A 15,885-nucleotide genomic window follows, 5' to 3' on the forward strand; every position below is an offset into this window, starting at 1 on the left:
TACCATTGAAATGATACTGTTCTGAGACTTTTCATTTCTTTGTCATTGGACAAACTTACAAAATCAGTGAGGGGTCAAATAATTATTTCCCCCACTGTATGTAAAGATAGCGCAGGCCGCAGGGGAGCATTATACACAGAGATGGTCCTATAGGTGCCATTATTTGTAGAGATGGCACTATGGGGGACATTATATGCACAGATGGCACTACGGGGAGATTATATTTAGAGATGGTACTGTGGTGTTATGGGGGGCATTAAATGTACAGAATGCATAACTGGGAGCATTATATGTACAGAGGGCACTACTAGGGGCATTATATTTGCAGAGTGCACTAGTGGGGGGTATTTATGTACAGAGGGCACTACTGAGGGTCATTTGTCAATACAAGGCACTACGGGGGGGGGGGGGGGCATTACTACTAAATACGTGTTTTCTGTGTGTCAAATTACGCAGAGACAAGTTGTGATCAGGAAAAGTGCTCTGTACAAGAATGAGAAAATCTAAAAGGTATTCTGTGGAATATTAAAAAAAGAGACATATCCATAGGTTAGGGTACTGCCAACCCACGCTAAACCACTGGTCGTGGGAGCCAAAACAGCACCTGGAACTGTCACTAAAGACGATACAGTTTCAGTCCATAGCAGTCCAAGTTTCACATTCATGACACCACTGCAAACTAAGGTGACAACGCCTAACTGTCAATGGCAGGGCATCTAATGGGCGCTGTGACACCAAATTTCCTTCTGCTAATCACCTGACAGGGGTGTCTAATGAAGAGGCCACCTGTGTCTGCATGGTGGAGCATGAAACTGTGGGAGCTGCTCCTGCTTTTTGGAGGTTCAAACAATATTATATACTGGTGATCTGTCTGGCCTGTCCGGACCCCGTTCATTGTGTGTGTGCACCGTCCTGTAACTATTGCTCCCAACACCTTTTTAAAGCCAGGTTAGAACAGCCTAAATGGAGGGCAATTGAAACAACCATCCTTCTTCTCTCAGTTCAATGATGCACCACCTTATGCCTACCAGTCAGCAATCTCTCAACAAGAGGTACAATACCCAAAAGTATCCTCTGAGAGCATTTAATAGGGCAGCGGGGGAAGCAATTTTACACCCTCTTGTGGCAAGACCCAGTGTCTAATTAGACTTCACCTGTAACTGCACTGCAAATTTTGCAGGAATCCAACATTTCTATCTGGCTGCACTATGGGGCCCATTTACTAATACTGGTGTTTTAGACGCCGGTCTTAATAAAGCCCCATAGCTGGCGGAGGCTTCTCCATAACTTCCGCGCATCCAGCACTAGTCTAAATGTAAGACTTTCTAACTGTCTTACATTTAGACTATTTTCTATACCTAAAACAGGAGTGAAAAATGGTAAATGAGACGGGCCTGCTGGTCCCTCCCCTTTACCACCCACAATTTTAGACCTAGTTTGATCAGGGAAAAGTCGCAGATAGCGGCGCAACGGTTAGTCAACTGCACCTGAAATACGCCTAATATAGGAGTATTTCAGTATAATAAATGACCCCCTAAGTTCTTTTTGTCAATGAGTGTAAGGGCCCATTCAGGCGGCTGTAGTGCTTTGCGGATCCGCAAATTTGCGGACCACACATGGCCGCAACCATAATAGAAAATGCCTAATCTTGTTGATTGCGGACAAGAATAGGACATGTTCTATATTTGCGGTGGGCTCTCTGCATCTTTTGCGGCCCCATTGAAATGAATGTGTCCGCACCTGTTCCGCAAAATTGCGGGAAAAGATGCAGACTCATTCATACGGCCGTCTGAATGAACCCTAATATTCATTTTCCTGATTTTCTCCTGACTACTGTATATAGGGGCCAGCCATGGTATTTGGAGGAAACAGCCAGGTTTCTGCATGAGGCTTTGGAAGCCAAAACCAGGAGTGAATTTAAAAAAAGTGCATATATGCTGTTCTGTACACTTTGTTACATAAAATTAATACGGTTGAAAAAATACATAAGTCCATCAAGTTCAACCAAGGGATAGGTGGGGATGCGAATCCCAGAAGGAAGCTAGACTCAGATTTCTACACATCTTCATAAGCATGTTGTTTACTTTTAAGAATTCATCTAAACCCTTTATAAAACTGTCCACTGTTCCTGCTGTGACCACTTCCTGAGGAAGTCTATTCCACAGCTTCACAGTTCTTACAGTAAAGAAGCTTTGACGCTTCTGGAGACTGAACTTTTTCCTCTCAAATCGGAGGCAGTGCCCCCTTGTCTTTTGAGGGCATTTTACATGGAACACTTATTTTTTGTATGGCCGATTTATATATTTGTATAGGTTAATCGTGTCGTCGTCGTCCCCCTTAGATTTCTCTTCTGAAGACTAAATAAATGTAATTCTTTTAATCCTTCTTCATAACTAAGACCCTCCATGCCCCTTATCAGTTCAGTCGCTCTCCTCTGTACTTTTTCCAGCTCCAGGGCATCCTTTCTATGGACTGGTGCCCAGAACTGAACTGCATATTCCAGATGAGGTGGCGCCAACGCTTTGTAAAGTGGTAGTATTACATCCCTGCCCCGCGAGTCCATGCCTCGTTTAATGCATGACAATATCCTGGTGGCCTTAGAAGCAGCTGATTGACATTGTATGCTGTTATTTAATCTACCATCTACAAGGACACCCAAATCTTTCTCTATAAATGACTCTTCCAATGTTACATCCCCTAGGACAGTGGTGGCGAACCTATGGCACGGGTGCCAGAGGCAGCACTCAGATCCCCCTCTGTGGGCACCCATGCCCTGGAAAAGTCTATGGTGTACCAATATGCCTTAGACTAGGGCTGCAACGATTAATCAATGTTATCAATAATATTCGATAACGGGATTCGTTGTCAACGAATCCAGTTATCGAATAATCGGCCGATTCGTCGCTAAGCGGGCGGGAGCGGGCGGTCGGGCGCTATGCCTGCGGGTCCTTGAACTTTAGATCACTGCATCTTTATTACCTTACAATGAAGCTCCAGTAACAGGCAGAGCGGGCGGCGGCGTAACGTCACTTACTCACGTGACGCGCAAGCTCCGACTGCTTCATTCATAAAGTAGGTGGAGCAGGCCCGTCACGTGAGTAAGTGATGTTACGCCACCACCCCGCTCTGCCTGTTACTGGAGCTTCATTGTAAGGTAATAAAGATGCAGTGATTTAAAGTAAAAGTTACTGCCGGTAAAGGAATACTGCTGTGAGCGGCGGGGCCAGGGCTGTTATGGGGAGGGGATCTGTGTATGGCACTGTTATGGAGGGGATCTGTGTATGGCACTGTTATGGGGGAGATCTGTGGATGACATATATAGCATAAGATGCTATATAGTGTCATCCATAGATCCCCCGATAGCATAGTCATCCACAGGTCCCCCTCCCCATAACATTGTCATCCACAGAACCCCCTCCCCATAACAGTGCCATCCACAGATCCCCCTCCCCATAACAGTGCCATCCACAGATCCCCCTCCCCATAACAGTGCCATCCACAGATCCCCCCATAATAGTGCCATCCACAGATCCCCCATAACAGTGTCATCCATAGAACCCCTCCATAACAGTGTCATCCACAGATCCCCCATAATAGTGCCATCCACAGATCCCCCCATAATAGTGCCATCCACAGATCCCCCCATAATAGTGCCATCCACAGATCCCTCATAACAGTGTCATCCACAGATCCCCCATAACAGTGTCATCCACAGATCCCCATAACAGCGCCATTCACAGATCCCCCATAACAGTGTGACCCACAGATCCCCAATAACAGTGCCATTCACAGATCCCCCATAACAGTGTCATCCACAGATCCCCCATAACAGTGCCACCCACAGATCCCCAATAACAGTGCCATCCACAGATCCCCTCCATAAGTGCCATCCAAAGATCCCCTCCATAAGTGCCATCCACAGATCCCCTCCATAACAGTGCCATCCACAGATCCCCCATAACAGTGCCATTCACAATTTGTTTTAATATGGCCTTTGAACATAATTTTTCAAGTAAAATCATATAAACCCCTTTTTTGTCATTTTGGTGTTTTTTCCCGATTAATCGATGAAATTATCGACAACTATTCAAATAATCGTTAGCTGCAGCCCTACCTTAGACATTTCCTGCTATTCATCAGCGCACGGCGCACTATGAACAGCACAGGCAGCACACTAAATGTAGGCAGGCTGTTATAGCTAAATAATAAAGTGCATGGAAGATACTATACTGGACAGTAGTATTCAGGGTAAATTGCCGTGTTGGCACTTTTCGATAAATAAGTGGCTTTTGGGTTGCAGTTTGTGCACTCTGTCTCTAAAAGGTTCCCCATCACTGTCCTAGGACATATGAAACACGGAGATTACTAACAAGATGCATAACTTTACATTTGTCCACATTGAACCTCATTTGCCAAGTTGATGCCCAATCACTCAGAGTATTCAAGTCAGCTTGTAGTTTATGGACATCTTCCATAGACTGTACAGTACTACATAGCTTCCAGGTGCAGTGCGTTCCAGTGAGAGAGTGTCAAGAGATATTGACATAACCCTTTTGCACAAAGAGGCACAGTGGATATTCAATTTGGATACCATGTGCCCTAAAGGGCTGAATGACGCAATGTCGTTGGCATGTTTTATTTAATGGTCACGTTCTGGGTGTGACCTTAGAGGGTCTCCGTGAGGCCCCGGTCCATGTGTTTTATATGTCCCTATTTGAACAGCAGGGACTTGCTCATCTATATGGAGCTGGATGTAGTGCCCCTGGTAAATGGGACGTATTAGCATCAATATTAACTTCTAATGTGCGTGGTGATATGAAGCTCCTTTGGGTACACCATCTTTCCGACATGTCCCATGTCATTGGCCTTATATGTGTCATAATTGACCATTACTGACATAGCGACATCATAATTAAGCCTCATGCAGACGTCCGTGGAACATGGTCCGTGAGATACCGGACTGGCATTGCAGGAGCGCACGGCGTCATAGCAACTAATGACGCCGTGCGCTCCTGCAATGCCAGTCCGGTATCTCACGGACCGTGTTCCACGGACGTCTACATGAGGCTTTACTGTGATGTAAGAGCTCTACCATCGGCGCTTGAACAAATGTCACTGGGTAATTACCAATGTGTAATTGCAGAGTATATGTATACGGCCGCCTTCTAATTTTCCCCTGCTTACCTGCGAGCGCTACCCCGGCTGTTATCTGATACAGTGACTAGCCGACCTCTGAGAGCGGAGTGATTAACCCGCCCACACTCCGGATTGGCCGGCTGCCACAAGCTCACACCAAAGGGGCGGGGCATTGGGCATATAAGCTCGCAGTTGAAGTGGGCGCGTACGGCCATTCCAGTGCCGGATACATGCTGTCCGCACACTGTCAGATAGCACTTTCTGTCTTTGCAGCCATTATTAATATCTGCTCCTGATGACACAGGGGAATTACCCCCTCAGGAGAAACGCGTTGAGTAGCTATTAGGTTCACATGCTGAGTGGACATGGTGAACCATCATCTAGTAGATAGTATTCCACAGGCAGGGTGATAGTGTGTAGTGCAGCTATCGGCACCTAACGTCAGTAACACTATTACTAAGTGAGCGCTGCTGTAAAACACAATACAGGGCGCTGACTTACTGCCTAAAACCTGACTGGTATAGACTGGGCTGTTTACTAGCACGGCTGGTCGGGATGTATGCCAGTGTGGAAAACTACCGGGCTGGCACACTGTTAGTGTATCCTTACACCTTATGGGGAGCAATAGGATTGAAGGGAACATTTATAGACATACCTCTGATTAACTTTTGCACCCTAGCCTGCATTTGACGCTTTAGGTGGGCTGTACTGCCCCAGGTTTTAGTATTGAATCCGCAATAAAGTTAGTTTTTGTTTTATTTTAACGTTCGTTACCAGGCTGAGAATTAATACAACATGTAACTCAGGATCCGTACAGGATAAGTAAGGTAATGTATGTACACTGTGACTGCACCAGCAGAATGGTGAGTGCAGCTCTGGAGTATAATACAGGATGTAAACTTAGGATCAGTACAGGATAAATAATATATGTACACAGTGATTCCACCAACAGAATAGTGAGTGCAGCTCTTGAGTATAATACAGGATATAACTCAGGAACAGTAAAGGATAAATAATGTAATGTATGTACACTGTGACTGCATCAGCAGAATAGTGTGTGCAGCTCTGGAGTATAATACAGGATATAACTCAGGATCAGTACAGGATAAGTAATGTAATGTATGTACACTGTGACTGCATCAGCAGAATAGTGAGTGCAGCTCTGGAGTATAATACAGGATATAACTCAGGATCAGTACTGGATAAGTAATGTAATGTATGTACACTGTGACTGCATCAGCAGAATAGTGAGTGCAGCTCTGGAGTATAATACAGGATATAACTCAGGATCAGTACTGGATAAGTAATATAATTTATGTACACAGTGTAGGTAATGAATTCTAAATATAAACTGTAAGTTCATGGCCACACTAGTCATTTCCGTCAAGTCACTTTGTAATCGCAGGACTTCGAACTTTTATCCTAACCCTGCAGGTAATTTAGTTGGGTCAGTAACCTTGAATGACCGACCTTTTGTATGGCACCCCCTCCACCACACATGCAGAAAGTAAGGGGAAGGATGACACATATCAGTGCTGCAGGGCCTGTCATGTATCTGGTCAGGAATTTTATAAAGTGGCACAAACCTCACAGTCTCTTCTTGTGGCGCCGACATTTACGCTTTTCGTTTGACAGATGGGAGCAGTTGACTTTGATGGTTTATCTCTCAGCTTTTAAACATTTCCTTGGTGTTTAATAACCTCCGACACCTATTTTGATCATTCCTGGCCTTGAATTTTATGAATTGCGGGAGTTCAGCGGTAACAATTTGTTTTTCGCTTCATTTTGCGAGGGTAATATGCCGTTTCACATTTCCTTCTCATTAAAATGTCACAGACACCTACATAATTTTGCCTGTGTGAGTGACAGCTGGATGTATCGAGATCTCTTACATGTCATGAATCACTGTTGTGCCGCTTATCGGAGCAGGCTGGAGAAACATTGGAATGGAATAGAGCAAATATAAATCTTACTAAATGCTCGAAAACTCTATGCTGATGCCTGCTCAGCTACAAGCTCAGGGGTCGTATAAGTAGCGCAATGACTACTGGGGCACCACACTGATGAACTCATTTAATGTGGCGCCAATACAGCTTAAAGGGGTTCTCCAGGTTACAGGTATTAATGACCCTTAGGATAGGACATCAATATCAGATATCAGATTTTGAATAGAAATTCAGATGCCACTACACAATGTACGGAGATGTCTGTCTCCAGCTCCATAAACTGCATAGGCTCCGGTGCCGAGGTAGGGGCAGATCCCTACCAATCTGAGGTATAAGAATGTTCCCATTCACTGACAGCCCCATTAAAGTGAAAGGGACTGAGCTGCAATACCAAGAACAGCTGATCAGCTCAAGGAGCAGGGGTGCCGGAAGTCGGACCCCCACCAATCTCATATTGATGACCTAATAAAAAAGAAATATATCACCAGTCCGCAAAAATTGCTATGCAGCAGGTCCGAAAAGTGATGTGGGTTCAATCACGTTATAAACAGGTACAATATATGGGGTTCGGACCGCGCTTCTAGTCCAGGTCAGTGTGCAAGTTCTTAGTCCTTCTTACTTCTTCGTTCACAAAGAGAGCCTGAGGGCTGCAAATATCCCTTAAGTAGATATCCTGCAACCAATGGAATTATAATAGTGTAAGTCCGTATGTGACAGTAACCTGCATTGCACTGATTATACTCACAAGATGTGTATCACACAAAGCGTAAATGTAATCCCTCCGTGGTAAGTTGTACTTGTTCTATCGGAACAGCCACGTTTCCATACAATCTGGTTAGATCCCCACACGGACCCAAATGGTATATACCTCAGACCAATCTATATTTCTTATCTTCAGATTCCTGAAGGTTTTCTGTGGACAAGAATGGCTTCTGCAATAGTGAAGCTCCGTATTCCTTATTAAAAACTTTTATTTGTCCATACTTACAAGACAACTTCTTAAAACAGCTTTTTAAAACACATAAAATTCCCAGCGTCTGCTGCTACTGCCCGACCCGGGTTTCACTCCTAGAGCTTCGTCAGGGGCACACTTGTTTTCACCCTCCCCCTCCTTCTTATTCATCCATTGCAACTAATCAGGAGTCAGGTGTGTTCCTCCACAGTATTTTCCTATCCTGCTATTAACCCTATACTGGACTCTCCTCATCCCCAGGGCAAAAAAGGCAGATGTTATTAAATCCCTATTCACATGAGCATGCTTTTTTGTATATCGTTTGTTCGCTAATTCAATACAGCTTGCAGGTCGAAATCCACATTTAGACCTCCCGGCTGTAGTGTACCTAATTCGTATATCCACTTGGTTTCTTGCCTATTAATTTTTTCCAAAAGACTGCCTCCCCTCCAATGGTTTTGTACGGATTCCACTCCCATAAACTTTAGACCTTCTGGATTTTTTTGGTGGTATCTTTTATAATGGGCCGATACTCCATGACTTTCAAGACCTTTTTTTATATTTCTTATGTGTTCCTGTATGCGGACTTTTAGAGGTCTAATAGTCCGTCCAACATACTGAAGGCCACAAGGGCACTCCAGTACATATACAACCCCTTTACTATGACATGTCATCTCACCTACTACTTCTAATTGTTTGTCTTTATTGGTACTTTTAATTAGCGTATTCTTTTGTAATTTTTCTGTTCTTTTTCTGTTCTTGCATGGAATGCAAAAACCGCACCAATTAAAGCTATTTTTCGTTTTTTTATTCCTGTATTTATTTTCAAAACGATTTGCGCTGTGTACCAATTTATTTTTTAGGTTGGGAGCCTTTTTATAGATGACTGTCGGTTGTTCAGGAATTACACGTCCCAATACTGGGTCATTTTTTAAAATCGACCAGTTCTTTCTGATTGCGTTTTTCAGTTCACCAGAACACTGTGTGAACTGGGTTATGAATGAAAAACGGAAATCCATGGTCTTCTCCATTTTTTTAAGTTTATTGGGGGTTCCCTTTTGCTGTTCAGTTACATCTTTTATGCACCTATCCAGGTCTTCACTTTTATAGCCTTTTTCCACAAAGCGCTCCTTTATTACATTGCTTTGTTTTTTAAAAATCGCCGAATCAGTGCAGTTGCGGTGGATTCTCTGGACCTGTCCCTTCGGTACATTAAGTAGCCAAGGGGCATAATGACAGCTCGTTAAATCTATATAGCCGTTTACATCAGTTGGTTTAAAAAAGGTCTTAGTTTTGAGCCGTCCTTCTTCGGCATATATAGTTAGGTCCAGGAAATCCACAGCAACCGCACTGATCGTACTGGTAAAGCTAAGATTCCATTCTTTATTTTCCAAACCGGCAATGAAGGTCTCAAGTAGGTTTTTATCCCCTTCCCATATCAACAGGCAATCATCTATATATCTTTTCCAGGTTTTTAGGGTTCCCCCTTTCTTGGATTTTTTGAACTCGGGGTCAATGAACTGCTTTTCCCACCTGGTCATGAAAATATTAGCGAAACTGGGGGCGAATTTCGCCCCCATCGCCGTCCCGACCTTCTGCAGGTAAAACTGATCCTTGAACCAGAAGTAGTTATGTTCTAAACAGAATTCGACACATCGTATTATGAAATCCGCTTGTATTCTAGTCATATCAGGGTCACTGTACAGGGTTTCTCTTATTGCTTGCAGTCCTAGTTTTTTCGGGATGATGGTGTATAGGGACGATACATCGATGGTGGCCATCCACGTATTGTCCCCAATTCCCTGCAATTCCTTTATTATTTCAACCACACTCCCGCTATTTTTTAGATAGGAAGGTGCCATTGGTACATACTTTTGTAGGAAATTATCTACAGTCTTGTGAAAAAATTAGGACACCCTTTGAAAGCATGTGGTTTTTTGTAACATTTTTAATAAATGGTTATTTCATCTCCGTTTCAACAATACAGAGAGATTAAAGTAATCCGACTAAACAAAGAAAACTGAAGAAAAGTCTTTTCAAGATCTTCTGTAAATGTCATTCTACAAAAATGCCTATTCTAACTGAGGAAAAAGATAGGACACCCTTGCCCCTAATAGCGAGTGTTACCTCCTTTGGCTGAAATAACTGCAGTGAGACGGTTCTTGTAGCCATCTACCAGTCTTCGACATCGGTCTGAGGAAATTTTACCCCACTCCTCAATGCAGAACTTTTTCAGCTGTGAGATGTTTGAGGGGTTTCTTGCACGTACAGCCCTTTTCAAGTCACCCCACAGCATCTCAATGGGATTCAAATCTGGACTTTGACTTGGCCATTCCAGGACTCTCCATTTCTTCTTTTTCAGCCAATCTTTGGTTGATTTACTAGTATGTTTTGGGTCATTGTCATGTTGCATGGTCCAGTTCCGCTTCAGCTTTAATTTTCTAACTGATGGTCTCACATGTTCTTCAAGCACCTACTGATACACAGTAGAATTCATCGTGGATTCTATGATGGTGAGCTGACCAGGTCCTGCTGCAGCAAAGCAGCCCCAAACCATGACACTTCCACCTCCATGCTTCACAGTTGGTATGAGGTTCTTTTCTTGGAATGCTGTGTTTGGTTTACGCCAAACATGTCCTCTGCTGTTGTGTCCAAATAATTCAATTTTGGACTCATCTGTCCAAAGAACATTATTCCAGAAGTCCTGGTCTTTGTCAACTTTATCGCTGGCAAATGTCAGTCTGGCCTCAATGTTTCTCTTGGAAAGCAAAGGTTTCCTCCTTGCACACCTCCCATGCAAGTTAAACTTGTACAGTCTCTTTCTGATTGTAGAGGCATGTACTTCTACATCAACAGTAGCCAGAGCCTGCTGTAGTTCTCGAGATGACACTTTAGGGTTTTTGGATACCTCTTTTAGCATCTTGCGGTCTGCTCTTGGGGTGAACTTGCTGGGGCGACCAGTCCTGGGCATGTTGGCAGTTGTTTTGAAAGCCCTCCACTTGTAGACTATCTTCCGGACAGTGGAATGGCTGATTTCAAAATCTTTTGAGATCTTTTTAAATCCCTTCCCAGACTCATAGGCTGCTACAATCTTTTTTCTGAAGTCCTCTGACAGCTCTTTTGCTCTCACCATGGTGCTCACTCTCACTTCAACAGTCAGGAGCACACCAAACTAAATGTCTGAGGTTTAAATAGGGCAAGCCTCATTCAACATGCAGAGTAACGATCTACTAATTATGTGCACCTGGTGTGATATACCTGTGTGAGATCTGAGCCAATTTAAGAGGGAATACATGTGAGGGTGTCCTATCTTTTTCCTCAGTTAGAATAGGCATTTTTGTAGAATGACATTTACAGAAGATCTTGAAAAGACTTTTCTTCAGTTTTCTTTGTTTAGTTGGATTACTTTAATCTCTCTGTATTGTTGAAACGGAGATGAAATAACCATTTATTAAAAATGTTACAAAAAACCACATGCTTTCAAAGGGTGTCCTAATTTTTTCACATGACTGTATATACTCCGTTATTCTACTAGTAAGAGAATTGATCCCCGATACTATCGGTCTCCCGGGAGGATTTATAATACTCTTATGTATTTTCGGCAGTATATAGATAATTGGGGTCATTGATTCTTTTATATTTAAATAATCCATCTCTTTTTTGCTCAGGATGCCTTTGTCACCACCATATTTTACCAGAGTTTGTAGTTTATTTTTATATTCTAGGAGGGGGTCTTTTTTCAGCACGGTATAGGTCTTGTTGTCTCCCAACTGTCTTAATACCTCTGCTTCATAGTCCTCAATATTCATAATTACCACCCCCCCCCCCTTTATCCGCAGGTTTTATTATTATATCTGAATTTTCCTGTAACGTTTTTAGTGCATCTTTTTCTTTTTTGGTTAGATTGCCCCTTTTCTTTTTTGCATCTATTTTTTCCAATTCATTTAAGATGCCTCTCTTAAAGGCATCTATGCACTCATTATTTCTGTTTTTCGGATAAAATTTTGACTTATCTTTTAATTTCGTATGTATATATTCAAGGACTCAATATCAGATATCAGATTTTGAATAGAAATTCAGATGCCACTACACAATGTACGGAGATGTCTGTCTCCAGCTCCATAAACTGCATAGGCTCCGGTGCCGAGGTAGGGGCAGATCCCTACCAATCTGAGGTATAAGAATGTTCCCATTCACTGACAGCCCCATTAAAGTGAAAGGGACTGAGCTGCAATACCAAGAACAGCTGATCAGCTCAAGGAGCAGGGGTGCCGGAAGTCGGACCCCCACCAATCTCATATTGATGACCTATCAATATCATTATGTAAACCCCGGAGAACCCAAGGCATATTTAATCAGAGGGAGGCAGGAGATGCCATGTGCCTGGGCCTCACTTTATAAGCCAGAGCAGATAGCTGCTGGAAATGGCTAGGGAAAGAGAGTGAGCGCACAGCTGATCACTGCGGTTAGAGGGGCCTCATTAGCCCATATGGACATTATACAGTGAGGTCCCCCATCTATGTTGCTGTAGGGGAAATGAGCAGCTGAAGGCAACCTATTCCTCTGAGAAATTGTCCGTCTGCTGGGGGGCTCAACAGACAAATCTTTCAATCTTTACAGGGGTTGTCTGTGAAGAAAGAACCCCTTTAAAGGACATTATAAAAGATAAGGTGTCATTAGCAAATTAGTTATTGTTTAAATAAAGTTTTTATGTTAATAAAATATGATTTTTTTGTGTTTTTGTTTTTCAATTTTCCATTTCCCTATCTATATTTCAAAAGTAATCCTAAAATCATGCAGTTTTCGCACCAGCCACTAGGCCTAAAATAAGTTAAATCCAAAATCCTCAAAAATACCTAGGCATAATAAGCTAAAACATAACTTTTACTCTTTTGCCAATAAAAGTGAAAACAATAATGTCATCAAAACATGCTCAAATCAAAAGCAGTGAAAAATGGGTATAAAACCGTAGCAATCATGCAAATACCTTTAAGCAGACACTACCCGGTAAATTAATTGGAATGGTCTTACCGGATCCTGAAGTAAGTATATCAGATAGTGTCTGCCCGATACCCGCCCTCGTGTCAAGACAGTGGAATGAAGTCAGCGGGGCCTGTATTGCTGGAATGGATCTTCTGGGGACATAATACTAGCTCCTCCTACAAAAGAGCCCTAAAGTTGGTTGGGATGGGGGCAAGACATCCCTATCTAGCCAGAACACAGAGCACCCGCCTGACTAGGGGCGACCCAGTCAGGAACCTTTCCCTTACAGGGGCCTAATCCCTACGGATGTCCATCTCTCTCATGTCCCAACATGTCATGTTTCATCCCACATAGGGACTCCTCAGGGGATAAATACGAGTAGAGAATTAGTGCTTCGAAGGAGAAATACCGGAAGCAGAGGAGATGACAGATGAATTGACATCTCCTAAAGACGTACACCACAGACACGAGATAGACAATGGTCTTTGCCTGGACGGGTGTGGGGAAGTGTCCCCACCAAACCTTTGTCTCACCGCCTAAATAGTATAGCCAAGGAGCCAAGTTACCTGTACAGAACGGAGACGTCTTGACCTATTGGCCAGTACAAAAACTGCTAAATTCTAGATATTATTTTAAATATAGATAGAGACATGGACATTTAAGAAAAAAATCACCCCAAAAAAAAAATTAAAAAAATAATAATAATTATATAGTACAGACCAAAAGTTTGGACACACCTTCTCATTCAAAGAGTTTTCTTTATTTTCATGACTATGAAAATTGTAGATTCACACTGAAGGCATCAAAACTATGAATTAACACATGTGGAATTATATACATAACAAACAAGTGTGAAACAACTGAAAATATGTCATATTCTAGGTTCTTCAAAGTAGCCACCTTTTGCTTTGATTACTGCTTTGCACACTCTTGGCATTCTCTTGATGAGCTTCAAGAGGTAGTCCCCTGAAATGGTTTTCACTTCACAGGTTTGCCCTGTCAGCTTTAATAAGTGGGATTTCTTGCCTTATAACTGGGGTTGGGACCATCAGTTGCGTTGAGGAGAAGTCATGTGGATACACAGCTGATAGTCCTACTGAATAGAATGTTAGAATTTGTATTATGGCAAGAAAAAAGCAGCTAAGTAAAGAAAAACGAGTGGCAATCATTAATTTAAGAAATGAAGGTCAGTCAGTCAGCCGAAAAATTGGGAAAACTTTGAAAGTAAGGGCTATTTGACCATGAAGGAGAGTGATGGGGTGCTGCGCCAGATGACCTGGCCTCCACAGTCACCGGACCTGAACCCAATCGAGATGGTTTGGGGTGAGCTGGACCGCAGAGTGAAGGCAAAAGGGCCAACAAGTGCTAAGCATCTCTGGGAACTCCTTCAAGACTGTTGGAAGACCATTTCAGGGGACTACCTCTTGAAGCTCATCAAGAGAATGCCAAGAGTGTGCAAAGCAGTAATCAAAGCAAAAGGTGGCTACTTTGAAGAACCTAGAATATGACATATTTTCAGTTGTTTCACACTTGTTTTTTATGTATATAATTCCACATGTGTTAATTCATAGTTTTGATGCCTTCATAGTCATGAAAATAAAGAAAACTCTTTGAATGAGAAGGTGTGTCCAAACTTTTGGTCTGTACTGTATGTTTAACGTAAAAAAATATATAAAGTCATTCATTCAATTTGGCCTAAAATAAAAAAAATCTCTTATAAAACAAGTCCTTGAGTTCTCTTCAGTAAAGTCATTATAAACTCTACTTTGCCATTGACATCTTTGTCTGGGAAAGTTGGCTAACAACCAACATGGCTCCGTTCAGCTCATTCAGTTTTCAGGATCATACTAAGTATTAAATTAAAGCGGTTCTCCAAGATAGGACATCAATATGAGATCAGTGAGGGTCCAACTCCCGGCACCCCCGCTGATCAGCTGTGCAAGGAGGCTGCAGTGCTCCGGTGAGTGCAGCAACCTCCTCGCAGCTTAACAGCACAGAGCCGTCCATTGAATAGCGGCTGTGCTTGGTACTGTATCTTAGCCCTATTTACTTGAAGTTGACTGAGCTGCACCTAGGCCATGTGACCGATGGCCGTGATGTCACATGGCCTAGGAAGAGGCCTAAGCGCTCGCAGAGCGCCGTGGCCTCTTCTTATCGCTGATCAATGGGGGTCCCAGGAGTAGGACCCCCACCAATCTCATATTGATGACCCATCCTAAGGATAGGCCATCAATATGTAAATCCCAGAAAAGCATTTCAACCAATCTTGTTGGAACATCAGAAAAGAGGAATTACTACAGCACAATTACAGTAACTTTCAAGGCTAGAGGAAATCCTTTCAGCTGGGTATACACGTTGCAGCCACGGTGCGATTTTTCCAAAAACCGCTACGTGTAAACCCAGCCACAAGCCATATAAAACACACCGTAGATTTCAGATGGTTTTCTGATTGCAGTAACATGAGAAGGCTTTGACCCATAGGGCTTAAGACCCTTTTACACTGCCCGAACATCGGGAAGATTATTGATAACAATGGTTCATACCAATGTTCGTTAGCCATAATATGCCGGTGTAAAGGTGCCTCCAATTACTCGATGAACGAGCAAAATGCTCAGTGATCAGGTAATATGACAGATGGTGTGGACACCTAAATCATCGTTTGCCGGCAGCATATTGTGCCATCTAAACCGCACGCTACTGCCAGCAAACAATAATCCTGTATGGGGACAAGTGGTGGCATTAGTGATCACACCTCCCCATTCCGTGCAGGAGATCGCTGCAGGTAAATGGGTCTTCTCCACCTACGAGCAGATGATTGTCGGGGAGGAACGCTTCCTTCCCGACAATTGCCTGCTCTATCAAGTAGTG

At 43.0% G+C, this 15,885-nt stretch overlaps 1 protein-coding gene across 3 annotated transcripts in view; it reads right to left on the minus strand.

Annotated features, from left to right (window-relative positions):
• Positions 1-15,885, minus strand: part of NPHP4 (nephrocystin 4) — a 323,852-nt gene that overhangs the window by 103,892 nt on the left and 204,075 nt on the right. The gene's annotated exons all lie outside the window — the stretch shown is intronic.

The sequence above is a fragment of the Bufo bufo genome, chromosome 1, assembly GCF_905171765.1.
Source record: "Bufo bufo chromosome 1, aBufBuf1.1, whole genome shotgun sequence".
Lineage (NCBI taxonomy): Eukaryota > Metazoa > Chordata > Amphibia > Anura > Bufonidae > Bufo > Bufo bufo.